Source organism: Charadrius vociferus, unplaced genomic scaffold (genome assembly GCF_000708025.1).
Source record: "Charadrius vociferus isolate BGI_N301 unplaced genomic scaffold, ASM70802v2 scaffold324, whole genome shotgun sequence".
In the NCBI taxonomy this organism is placed as follows: Eukaryota; Metazoa; Chordata; class Aves; order Charadriiformes; family Charadriidae; genus Charadrius; species Charadrius vociferus.
In genome coordinates this window covers 2,555,444-2,568,137 of record NW_009648041.1, presented here as the reverse complement: position 1 = coordinate 2,568,137, position 12,694 = coordinate 2,555,444, and the positions used below count along the sequence as shown (strand labels likewise).

The 12,694-nt window shown below is 39.7% G+C and overlaps 1 protein-coding gene across 1 annotated transcript in view; it reads right to left on the bottom strand.

Moving 5' to 3' along the window:
* The window catches only part of FAM19A4 (family with sequence similarity 19 (chemokine (C-C motif)-like), member A4), a 49,797-nt gene that overhangs the window by 9,958 nt on the left and 27,145 nt on the right, over nucleotides 1-12,694 (bottom strand). The gene's annotated exons all lie outside the window — the stretch shown is intronic.

Below are 12,694 nucleotides of genomic sequence, written 5' to 3'. Positions count from 1 at the left end.
TCTTGACCAGTTTTTTTCAAAAAAAAAAAAACAAAAAAAAACAACACCCAAACAAACCCCACACCACACAAACCTCTATAGATTTCCCGAGTTCCCTCCCAGCCCATTTTGAAGAAACCTGTCATAAATATTCTACACTATTGCTTTCCTCTCAAGGCTTCTCCTCACAGTTCACTGTCCCCTATTTCTGAGTTTATTTTACCATCCTCTCCCTTCCTTGCTCCTGCTTTCACATCTTGGTTCCACTGATCCTTGCACCTGACCATTTTCATCTGCTGCCAAACTTGCTCTCTGCCCTGCCTAAAACCTTTTCTCACAAAACCCCTCTCCTCTTTGCATAAGTCATTTCCATGTCCTCAATTTTCTGAACAGCCTTCAAGTGCTTCATCTTGCATTTGTCTCGTCTTTAGTGTAGAGCCTTAGATGGCTCTTATCTGTGTTTGTAAAGCACCTTGTAAATTAGCAGCACTACAGAACAGGGTGGGTTTTTTAATAAGTGAACTAGACAGAGAGACAACGCTGAGAATAATAAAAATATTCACCATCAAAGCAGTACAGGCTCCTTACATGAGATGAGGCTATGGTAGAGATATTGGTGTAGGTGTGGGTAATATCAAAGGTACAGCAGACTAAAGAAAGGAAGGTGAAAGGGAGAGCACTGGAGGATTGTCCTGTTTCCTACCTACTCCATGCTTGTCCTGTTTTGAGTTGGTGGGTTTGGGCTTGGGTTTTTTTTTCAGCATTACTAACTAATACCAGACACAGGATTTTGAGATAGAGAACACCTTGGTCTGATGCAACCTGGCAAGGCTTACACCCTTATAGACGAAATCTTATTGAGTGATTAAGATCACTGTACATCTTGGGCAGAAATTTTTATGAGTTGATTAAGTGGGAAATCTTAACCTTCAAAATCTTAACCTTCAAGAGAGTTAGCAATGCAATTTAGGCTTGGGGGACAGGGGGCGGGGGGAGAGTATTCACGTGTATATAAAAAAAAACTTTTTAAAAGGTTGGTTGGGCAAAGTTCCTTTGCTGTGCCTGTTTTGGTTTCCCAAGCATTTCAAGCACAGCTAAAGGGCTGCCTGACTTTTGTTGCCAAATTTGTATTCACAACAACCTCAATAGACAAGAAACTATGTATATGCAATCCTGGAAAGGAAATTTAGTCTTCTATTTGTGCACTCAACATGTAAAAAGAAATTATATATGCAGAGGTGGTTTGGGTTCGTTTTTTTTTTGTGAGGGAAGAGCTACATTGTACTTTTAAGCAAAATATGCTACAGCAGAAAAATGTATAATGTGTATTTTACAGAAAGTTGGAAAATTGTTGAAGACAGCATAAAAGTATCTTACACAGTTACTGTAATAAGTTTATTGGCAGTGTGAATTTTCATGCAAGTGCCTAATACCCATATCATAATAAACATGAAAAAAAAAAACAAACTAAAAAAGCTACCAGCTTGTAGCTTCTCTGTAAGTCAATATGGAAAACAAATACACAAACAGATAAATTAGATTGGCCATGCCACTTCATTCCAAAGAACTGTTCTATGAAACACCTTGCATAACCGTGTTTGGAGATAAGCAGCAGCTGGCCAGGGGTTCTGACAGAAAAGATTTTGTAAAATGAGGTTGTTAATTTAAAGGAGTATATTTATTCATTTAGATATTAGATCTACAGCCTGAGTCAAAATCCTTTGGACTAAAAAGGGAAAATTTCCATTGGTTTCCATTTTACAGTGGTGGTCCTGCATTCACTGGAGTCAACAACAAAATCTCTGTTGACTTCAGGAGAGCAAGGTCGCAGCCTGGATGTCTCTTGAGGAGATTTTATAAAGGAGGGAAGAAAAAGCAAAAATTTGAAACTGCTCAGGCCACATACTTGCGTTTGCTATGTATCTCATCTGAAATACCAAGTGGCCAGGTCTCCTTTTTAATTAAAGTCATTCTTCACCAGACATCAGATGCCAAGATAAGAGTAGAAGCCATTTTTTCAGAAGGTACATCATAAGGATGGACTAGATCCAGCTCCAACGATCAATATGTAGCTGAAAGAATGTCTATTTTCAAGCTCAAATCCTGCTTCCTTCAGGTGAACAGTCCTGTTAAGTCAATACCAAAATAAATCAAACAGGTTGGCCCTGAGCATACAGCCCAAAAAACCTGGGGCTCGCTTTCAATTATCTTGTTTGAATTTTAAAGCACTGACACTGCTCCCCTGAAGTGCCAGGAGTCAACAGGCACACAGATGTGTGCAGAAGGCAAAATTAAGTTACCTCATAAAGACATCCTTTGGTTTAGTAGCTGTTTTACTGTACACTTATTCATGCTTCATAACTATACAAGCAGGTAAGAGGAGGTGTCCCCTCTTCGTCTGCTGGCAGCAGTAGGATGCTAAGGTTTGAAAGTATTGCTGCCGTGCAAAGGAAGACAGCACTCTCCTCCCTTGTCCCTAGTGCACAGCTCTTATGGAGTACAACAGTGAAAGGTACTAAAAAGCCAAAGACATCTGCATGCATCATTTGCATTAATTGGATTGCCCTTGTAATAGTCTTTCCCCTCCTACATATTCACATCTATATTTCCTCCTGCTTGTTCACGCACATCTTAACACTTTTTATTCTGTTCAACACCATACACATATCTTCTTAATATTCAGACACATCTGTGAACAGGTGCTGAACAAATGCTAAGTGTTAACACGCTTTCTGTCCTGCTTTTCTCAGTGTTCAGCAACCTAGAGGACAAGCACTCAGTTTGCAGACTGCCTTTCAGATTGAAGAAAACTCACAGAATACCTTAAAAACTAACCATCAAGGCAGTCTATTCTCTGCCTAGATCTACTGAAACCTGTTGTATCTACATTCAGGTGCCCAAAGGTAGCAAAAAGAAAGAACATAACAATGGTCTCCTTCACATTTTAATCTCCATCTTGCACTAGACAAACCTTCATCTCAGGTTTAAAGTACATTTAAGGTACAGCTGAAAGTATAATGACAGAAAAACTCACTAACAGCCTTAAAGTATTTTATAATCGATGGATTCTCAGGAAGCCAAGGCATTAGAGGACTGAAGAATTTTTAAAGTATGAAGATCACAGTAAGTGAATTCTATGCCAGACACATCAGGAAAGCCATTTCAGGGAGAACTGCAATGAAAGATAGGGAGAAAGCCAGGCTCTGGAGAGTAAAGCCCCTTTGGGCTCACTTATAAAAAGCCCATAAATTCATAGCTCTTCACCTGTAAGCCTGTTCAGATCCACAACCTAAGGGCTGTCAATATTTGCAGTTGAAATTCAGTTACATCTTCACATTTAAATAAGAAAACTCTCTAAGGAGAGATACATTTTATCAGCAACAGTACCAGAGAAAGGTTCCTGTCATAGAACACCTTCAGCATACCAAAGAGGGGACGTCTACCAGCCAGGCACTGTGGAGGACACAGGATGCATGTCGAAAACTATGGGGCTCTGGGTTACCTCTGATACGAAGTTTGGCACATGTGTTGCTCTCCATGTCCCAATTTCTTTACAGCTTAGCTTCCCTAGAAATACCAACACTATTCAAGTTCACTAAGGACATTTTCCCTGTCTTTCCATACAGGGCACAGACATAATAGGATAGGACTTGCTAATGGAAGCAACCTCCAGGACACTCCCTGCTATGAATTGTGCTGCCTTTTGTAATAAGACCTACAAATAATAACAGCCTTCAGGTGCCCACATCTAGAATGCCTCCTAATGACCTCGTGGACTGGCTATAAAAAGGTTCTGTGACCATTTCTTTGTTATCTGTGGGCTTTCCAGCTCAGAAGATGGTAAACTCTGTAGAGCTGCTAGGCAGCCTTCACAGTTTTCAGAAAAGACAGTCATCGTCCGAAGAACAAGAACGTACAAACTAGGAAGATATTAGACTTGCACATTACAAGCCAGCACATGTGTTGTGAGTAGAGTTGACTGAATAATCACCACTGAACTGTTTATTCTCAGTTTAATACATTTTTTTCAACTAACTTATTTGACAAGACCTTATTTTCACTTTCTTCATAGAAGTCAAGGGGCAGATATGCAATTAATGCTTCTAAAACTCTTTGAAACCCTCAAATTAAAAGAGAGAAATACAATTATTGTTAATAAAATATCAAACATCACAGTGATGTACTTCAAAACTACAAGGAAAATATCAAAGAAAGAGGAAGGCTTTCAGACAGTTGCTAGCCAATTCTGTCCACATCCATTTCATCTTTGTGACTAATTCTAATCACTCCCAAGGAGTACTCTTTCAATGCAATATACATGCAGGCAGCATGCCTTTATCAAAAATCCCAAATAACCTCCTCTTTTTTCTAATTTCCTAGCCAAGAAACATATGGAAAAATACACATTTAAAGAGGCTTGTCATCTCTGTTTCAGAAGCTGCCCTCTTTGATGAAGAAAGCAACTAGTACTGTGGAGAACAGCACATCTGGACAGCAGGACAATATGACACTAGCTCAGCACATTCTTCAGTAAGCCTCAAAACCGGCAAGCTTGGTCTGCACAAAATCAACCGCATCATTTATTTAAAGGGGAAGAGGATGTCTGTCAATAGTGAGATGAATGGCTATGGAACGTAATATTGCAGACAACAGTAAGAGAAACAAGTGAGTTTAGAAGACAGCACTGATGCTGTTTGGAAGAAGAAAGCACTCGAAGAAGCTTGGTGCCAGTTCATCATCTGTTCCACCTTCATCTCTCACTGGCTTTTGCTTACAAATACATGAAACAGAGAAGCACAAACCAAGAGGCAAATATTCTTAGAAAAACACAAATATTAAAGGAAATAACATTTGCTACTTTTCACATTTTTTTTTTTTTTACCAAACATATTTATGAGAATCTCTCCAGCTCATGACATTTTGGGGGGGAGGGCAAAAAGGAGAAGGGGTATTTCTAAAGATGACACCTCTTCTCAAGAGAAGAAGCTAAAAGTCACTTGGAAGGTAAAATTAACACACCATCTTCTAGGCTGAGAATTTCAGCAGAGTCTTTCTCTACTACCATTTCATCAGCCACTGGATTATTTCCTAGTAATTTCACATTCATGTCACAAGGTCCCGACTTAGATGCTCTCCTTCCTCATGGATATACAACATTTATGTATGTACTTTCTCATAAATTGTCTCTGCATATTCAATTCCATCCAGTTTCACTTGTAAGGTTTTACCTTTTCACTTGTTGGCAGTAAGGGACTGTTCAGAGGTAGTCCAGAAGTGCCACCAAAGGCCAGTTCAACTGCTCTACAGATAAATGGACAAGAAATAGCTTTCCATAATAATCTGCCCACGATAATAAGCAAGGTAAGATGTAGCGCACCCACAAAATAAAAGGAACAAGGAATCCAGTTTGCTATCCATTACTCTCACATTCCTCAAATACACAGCAATATTGTGATTACTATACGTCTGTAACGAAGGAAGTAAGCGAAGATACAATGATATTTCAGATGAATGGAGGTTGATGCTCACCCAGTGTGCAGGTTTCCAATAAAAGAGTTTCTCGCACCCCATAAAGTTACAGCCTTTGTTCCAATCAAGAGATTGGTGCTTCATCGGCTGTGGAAGTCAGTAGTATAGCATGTGCAAAATCACAATCACCATTTTAACTGGATAACCACAGAACCAGCACTGAACCACTTTAACTTGTTTTGGGCAAGAAGTGACTCCTGAGGAAATGAAGTCTCCCAGAAAAAAAGCAACTACTTTGAGAGGCACCCTAGGGGTACTGTGTTTGAAAACAAGGTGAGTGACCTCAAACCCTGATAATGAGACAAAAAAAGTTAATGAAATGAAAAGAATAACCTTTCAGTGCAGGTGGAGGAACATGCTGACACAGCTGGAGAGAATCATGTAATACAGTGAATTCTTTGGTGAGTGTCAGAGGTCATATCCATATGGAGATTAAAGTCCCCTGGAATAAGTAGCATAGGTGACCTTAGATCAGACACAAGCACTGAGACTTCTCCAAGGAATGAAGCATTAAATTTGAGTGGTCGATAAATCAAAACAGCTGAGACCAAAGTAGGTGCTGTAAATGGGGGAGGGAGGAGGGAAAAGGTGCTGCAAATGAAAAGAAAGGAGGATGAAGACTGACCTGGAAGCAAAACCAAATTAAAACATGAGCCTCTCTACCTGCAGGGGTGCTATGCTGAAGTTAATCAATAAGGACTGCCTTTCAGCCAGGCAGTAATATTCATCCTGGTTCAAGCACACATATCGTTTGTACAAACGAAATCTAAGAGCATAAAACTTCATAAAGTACCTTGGAGTAAAGTGGTGCTATTCATTTCCTGTGGGAAACTTTCTACTGTGTGACTATTTTAGGTGAGGCAGAGAAGAAAATACAAGGCAAAGATTTGGTTTTCCATCATATCTTGTAGCAAATGAGCAACATTGTGCTCTGTAATATAGAAGTATTTCCCACATGTCCTATTAACATTCACTCTCACTATTACATGCGGACCACTCTTTTTCTCTCATTTGTTCTTTCTTTCACAAATTCATCACAAGAGAAAGGGCAAAAGAATGAAACTTGAATGAAATGTCGTGATTTAACCCCAGCCAGTAGCTAGAACCATGCAGCTGCTCACTCACTCCCCCAAGTTGCAATGGGGCAGAGAATCAGAAGAATAGAAGTGAGGAAAACTCACGGGTTGAGATAAAGACAGTTTAATAGGTGGAGCAAAAGCTGTGCACACAAGCAAAGCAAAGCAAGAAATTCATTCACTGCTTCCCATCAGCAGGCAGGGGTTCAGAAAACAGGGCTCCATCACGTGTAACAGTTACTTGGGAAGACAAATGCTGTAACTGCGAATGCCCCCCACTTCCTTCTTCTTCCCCCAGCTTTATGCACTGAGCATGACATCATATGGCATCCAATATTTCTTTGATCAATTGGGATTAGCTGTCCTGGCTGTATCCTCTCCCAACTTCTTGTGCCCTCCCAGCCTGCTCATCAGGCAGTACGAGGAGAAGAGGCCTTGACTGCCTCGCAACAACCAAAAATATTACGGTGTTACCACACTATTCCCATCCCAAATCCAAAACAGAGCACTATACCAGATGCTAGCAAGAAAGTTAACTCCATCCCAGCTGAAACCATGCCACAGGTACACACATATCCATATAGGCCAGGCTTACGGTTATTCACCACTTTGCAAGCAAAAATTATTTTTTCTGCCCCAATTTTGAGGATAAATGTTACCAGGCCTCTAAAAACAAGGTCACCCTTGCCACAGGAAAGTCAAAGTAGCATGCCTGGGACTGAAAACTGGGAAGGACTATGCCATCCACATCCATAACTAGCTCTTCATCGATGGCAGAAGCCATCCTGACTAAGACGTCATCACTGCAGCCCTGGTGGGCACCAGGGCCCGGGTGAGCTCGCTGTCCCCAGCAGCATGCTGCCATTTGCAGCTGCGCGCCAAACCCAAACCCAGTGCTGCACTTGTACCATTTATGACTTCACATGCGTGTCAGAGGTGCCTCTAATATTATCCTAAACTTTAAGAAATTAAAAAAGAAAGAAAAACTTGTGCCCTTCCAAGCATTCCTCCACCACCTGAAATAGCAAATGACCACTTTGGATTTAGCTGTGCAAAACAAGCGTTTGTAATCTACTAAATACCAGAGGTATTTTTAACCCAGTCATTCATCAGACAAGAATATTTGTTTAGAGAATATGAAATAGCAATTGTGAGCTAAGTCATTATGCTCTGCAGATTAAGCAAAGGGCAGTTGCCAGAAAACAAAGTAGATGTTTGGGAAAGAAGCATTTTCCTCATTTCAAGTGAAAATTAAATTTTTATTCTCATGTCCAAGTATAATGGGTAAAACTGAGGAGGGCAACCAAGGGAACTTGTGGTCTGCTCCATTTCAGTGCTCAAAACAGCTCAGATTTACAAGGTACAAAAAAACTTCTGCTTTTCTGGTTCTTATTTTTTAAATGCAAAGAAGCGTTTCCCTCCTTTAATGAAATTATTTTTATGGGAGTTTAAAGTAATAGGACTGTGCCTGAATTTGGCAGTTAGAGGTAGGCAAATGAATAATTATTCCTTAGTTAACCCTCATTTGAGAATCTGCTCAAGAAAGATCCAGAAATAACTGTTGTCATTAAATGGTGTAGTTTACAAAGGTTTTTCCAGTTGTCCTGTTTGACAGTCTTAATTTAAAAGAGTGACTTTGGCAGTGAATCTCTCTCTCTCCATTAATTGTTCTGTATTTATTAAAATCATGCAGCAGTATTTGTCACTACTAGAAGAATTGTCTTTTGCAAAAAACAGGCCCAGTGAACAAGACTGCAAATTTGAATGATACATTTCATTGCTGAAGTGAGATGAAATTTTCATGCGATAGGCAAATCAGGCAAATGGAATTTCGAGAAACGTTACAAGCAATCAGGTCGGTTAATGCACTGGGCACCAGGCCATCAGCTCCTCAGCTGGTCTTTAATCCCTGGAAAAGCCCCTATGTCTTGATCACCACTGATTAATTATTTTCAGAGTTTGCCTCATTTTATATCAGGTTTTATATAGCTGTAATGGTTATCTTGGGTTTATTCTGATGCAATGGACAAGAAAAGCATCACAGCAGTCCAAGTATAAGATCCAGCTGCCAGTTAAGCAATAACAGGTCATAAAACTAAATTGCACAAATGCATTTTTAATTCTGAGTGACATGAGGACTTTTAAATGGTTTCAGCGTGTGCAGACTGTATCCAACCTGGCTGAACAGCTAATTGAACTTAAGCTATTTTACCTATTATATCCGTAAATGCAAAGCATAAGTGAGGTTTCCAGAATGCCAACAGACTTTTTTCAGTCAGTATTATTGAATCATGGGTTTTTTTCCTTATATGGAAAAAATAACCCTGCAGAGTGCCCACCATTTTATGCTACAATGTAACAGTGAAAGAGACAACAATAAAATATAGTCGCAATCAAACAGAATGACAATCAGAACCTGATAACAATTTCCCATAGGCCCACTTTATAACCCATGACCATGACTTATACAGCTAACAATAAAACAATAATTAAAAAGGTCAGAATTCAGAAGTTGTGAGGGCCTGCATATTTCCTATTTCATACTGATGACTCTTTTTCAAAGCTTCACCATTAATACTTTTTTTTTTTTCTTTTCAAGGTTCTGCAGCCTCTCAACTTTCACTCTTTAATCTTTACCTAAAAATAAAGGTGCAAATCTAAAATTTTGACATGTCAGTTGCAGGCTGTAGCCCAAGAAAATCCCAGAGAAGTGCAGTTTGGAGAGCCGTATCTGGTGATCTGTGCTCAATAACTAGGTGCACGCACAAACGGGTGCTGCTACAATACACATCCTATGCTGATATTTCACCTTATTTCCTCCATTTTATTTATACTATTAAACCTATGATCTTATGCAGAAAAAGGGCTTTTTGCAGTCCTCATACTGCTTGTTCTACCCAAATTTGTTGGTTTTTTTTTTCATTTGGCAACTAGCAACAATAAAGATATTTCACCCAGGCTAACAATGTAAGTTGCTATGAAAAAGCTGTATGAACCAGTAAAAAGAGTGTTAACGGACCCTTCCCAAAACTGGAAGGACTAGGGGTTAAGACATTCATTCCCTGTTCCACAGATCCCCTTCCAAGCACTTGAGAACCCAACCCTTCTTCCATTCATATTTAAATGGACAGTTCTTGACAATGATTAAGTAGATCATCCATTTTAATTAAGCCATTCAGCTTAAAGTGAAAAATTAAAATATGACTTTAAAATGGTACAGAAGATACTGTAGCCTGTAACCTGTACAACAGGAATAAACTGGAGAGTATCAAAAGTCTCCCTCCACAGCATGCCTTAGCTTTTACAAAAAGAGACTACAACTCTGGGAGAAAGTCTGAAAGTTTTATCCTTGAATCATATTCAAGCCTCACTGCCATCACTTAAAGGACGAAGACGACTCTTGTAGATCATTGTATTTTGGAAGGGTTTTTTCTACCATGAGATGGAAATTTTCTCCCAGATAACTGAGCGCATTTATTTTGTGATGTAGCAGCAGCAATAATACAACTTTCCCACACTGTATGTAGCAAGATAGTCACTGACTTAGTCTCAGGACACTTGACAAAGCATATTTGGTTTGGAGGCTCAAAGGAGGTAGAATGAAGGGGAAATCTCAAATTCTCAAGGGCTTTTAGATACCCAGTTATGTTGGCAATGAAATCTATTTGAAATCAATGGAAATTAGATGTTTAAATAGCAGGAAGACACTTGGATATCTTTCTAGATCTTGGCCAAAAAAACCCCAAAACAACGCACATCAGCCAGAAAAGGGGACATATTTCATTCACTACAGAAGAGAGGGATTGCTCTTTTTAGCAGGAACACTTGTCACAACTGGGCAAGTTGCAGAAACAATGTAGTGAAATTGTCTTCCTAAAGTATCCCAGCTAGCTTGACAGATTTGACAAACTTTTATTCTTACCAGAAAACAACAGGCTTCCTCACCTGGTGAATTTTCCCTTGGCCCTAATGAGACTATCAGCAAATGCAGAGATGAATTAGAATAGTCATTAAGGAGGCAGAGCATAAAAAATGAGCCACAGGAAAGGTCAGAGCAACGAGGGTGAATGAAGAAGAGCACGTGCCCTGTCACAACCACTGCAGATGTGAAGGAAACAACCAGGGGAGAGAAGCAGATGTTCCTGTTAAAGCTGTGCAAATTTGACGGCTGCTTTCAAGGATAATGGAGCAGCCATAGGTGGCAGGAGAGGGCAAGCCGTTAACTTCCACAATGCTGGTTAGACTCCCCCAAGAGCCATTGACTTTAACAGCAATGCTCCACCATCTCCCCTGTCTAAGATTAAAGGTGACCTGGTACAGTTGTCATTAGTTCCACTATCTTTTCACAAAGATGGTACTCTAATTAAAATGGTTGGGCTTTTCCTCTTGCAGGGTGCACATTACAAAGGGGAAACTTTTTTAAAATATTTCTTCTGATCATATTTTCAAAAAAAAAAAAAGTCAAATCAACAATTACACTGCTTATTTTTCCTACCTTTAAAAACTGTGTTAACTTAAACTCATTAGAGAACTGTTTCTGCTCGTGTGGTTGGCTTTTCTTGGTCTTAAAAGATGCATTCCCTCACTGGCAAGATAAATTGTCAGAATGGTAACTAACTTGGAAAGTCTGTGGACATCATCAGATAGTGTCCTTCTGGTACTTCCTTTAACTCGGTGTCCCACGAGGGACACAGTGGGAAGGACCAACAGGCATTGCTGTGATAGCTGTTCTACAGAGCAGTAGCAGCTTCATAAAGGCAGATTCTTCTGCAAGACCCCTTGTTTGAAGTTCCTGGGAACCCAAGAAAAGGTCAGTTAAATTTGTGGTGGGTCATAACAGCAGAAGTCAGCAACAACTGCATTAGCGCCACTGTCATTAGTGAGCTGTGAAGTCCTTCATTGTCTATGTATCACACTTGTACAGTGGTTGAATAGGCCATGGAAAAAGACTTCTCTTCTGCTCCCACCTGTTCAACTCCTGTTATTTTCACAGCTTCCTAGGACACTGTGTGTGGTTGGAGTGGCTCCCCCACATTGTTCTTCAACTAGCCTCCCCTTTAAACATGAACTACTCTACTACCTCCCTCTGCTGACTTCCCCCCAGTGCCCACACCAAAGGGCTCATGTCTGAGAGCATCATCGCTGCCCAGCAGGTAGTTCTCAGCAGCAGTGAAACTGGCCAGAATCACATTAATCTTACTCAGTTGGCTCAATACAAGAAAACAGCAGAAATTCTATCTCCTATCTAGATAAGAGGGAAGGAGACAGCCAGAAAGAAAAACACAGCCGCAGCAATTTTTTTTAGGCAGGTATGTACTTAGTAACAGCCCTGAGATTTCCAACTAATTTCACACTAACCACCTGTCTAATGGCACTTCCAAACACTACCAAGCAGATCTGGATTAGAAACAATGACCTTGAGGTGAAAGGCTCTGTATCTCATTACGAATCCATTGAGGCTTCCTGTTTTCATGTGATTGCATCTTGTAATTATTTACAAGTGCCTCTTTCGAGCACAAGAAAACACAAGACTTTCTTTATAGCAACTCTACACCTTTGGAGGATGCAAACCTGACCATTTGTGATTAAGCAATATAATTAATATATTTGTTTCTGCACTACCACTTCCATGAAGAGAACTCAATTGTCAGCACACTGAGAGTCCTGGCTAGTCCAGTTTAATTCTACCTTGGCAAACAGAACATTTAAGGAAAATAATTCACACACCTGGACAGCCATGCCATAACTTCTTTAATGAAATAGTATGAATTTTGTAATGTAAAAATACCTACATTTCTGCATTAATAAAAATCTTACAAAATTTTATTCTTAGGCAACAGGCATGGCATTATTCACCACGAAAATGCTGACAAAGAAATGGCTTTTCAAAAGTCTTTTTGTCATTTTATATATGATTTATTGCCTGCGAGCTTCCTGTTTAAATACTTCTAACCTAGTCATTTATTTTTTACTCATGTATTACATACAAAATAAGAGAAAATTTTAATGGAAATCTCCAACAAGTTACTTCCGAGAATGTAAAAATGGCAGTACAGAAGTTAAGGCAAAATTTACTTTTCTTTTGGGGCAAAGGTTAAGGGAGAGGCAAG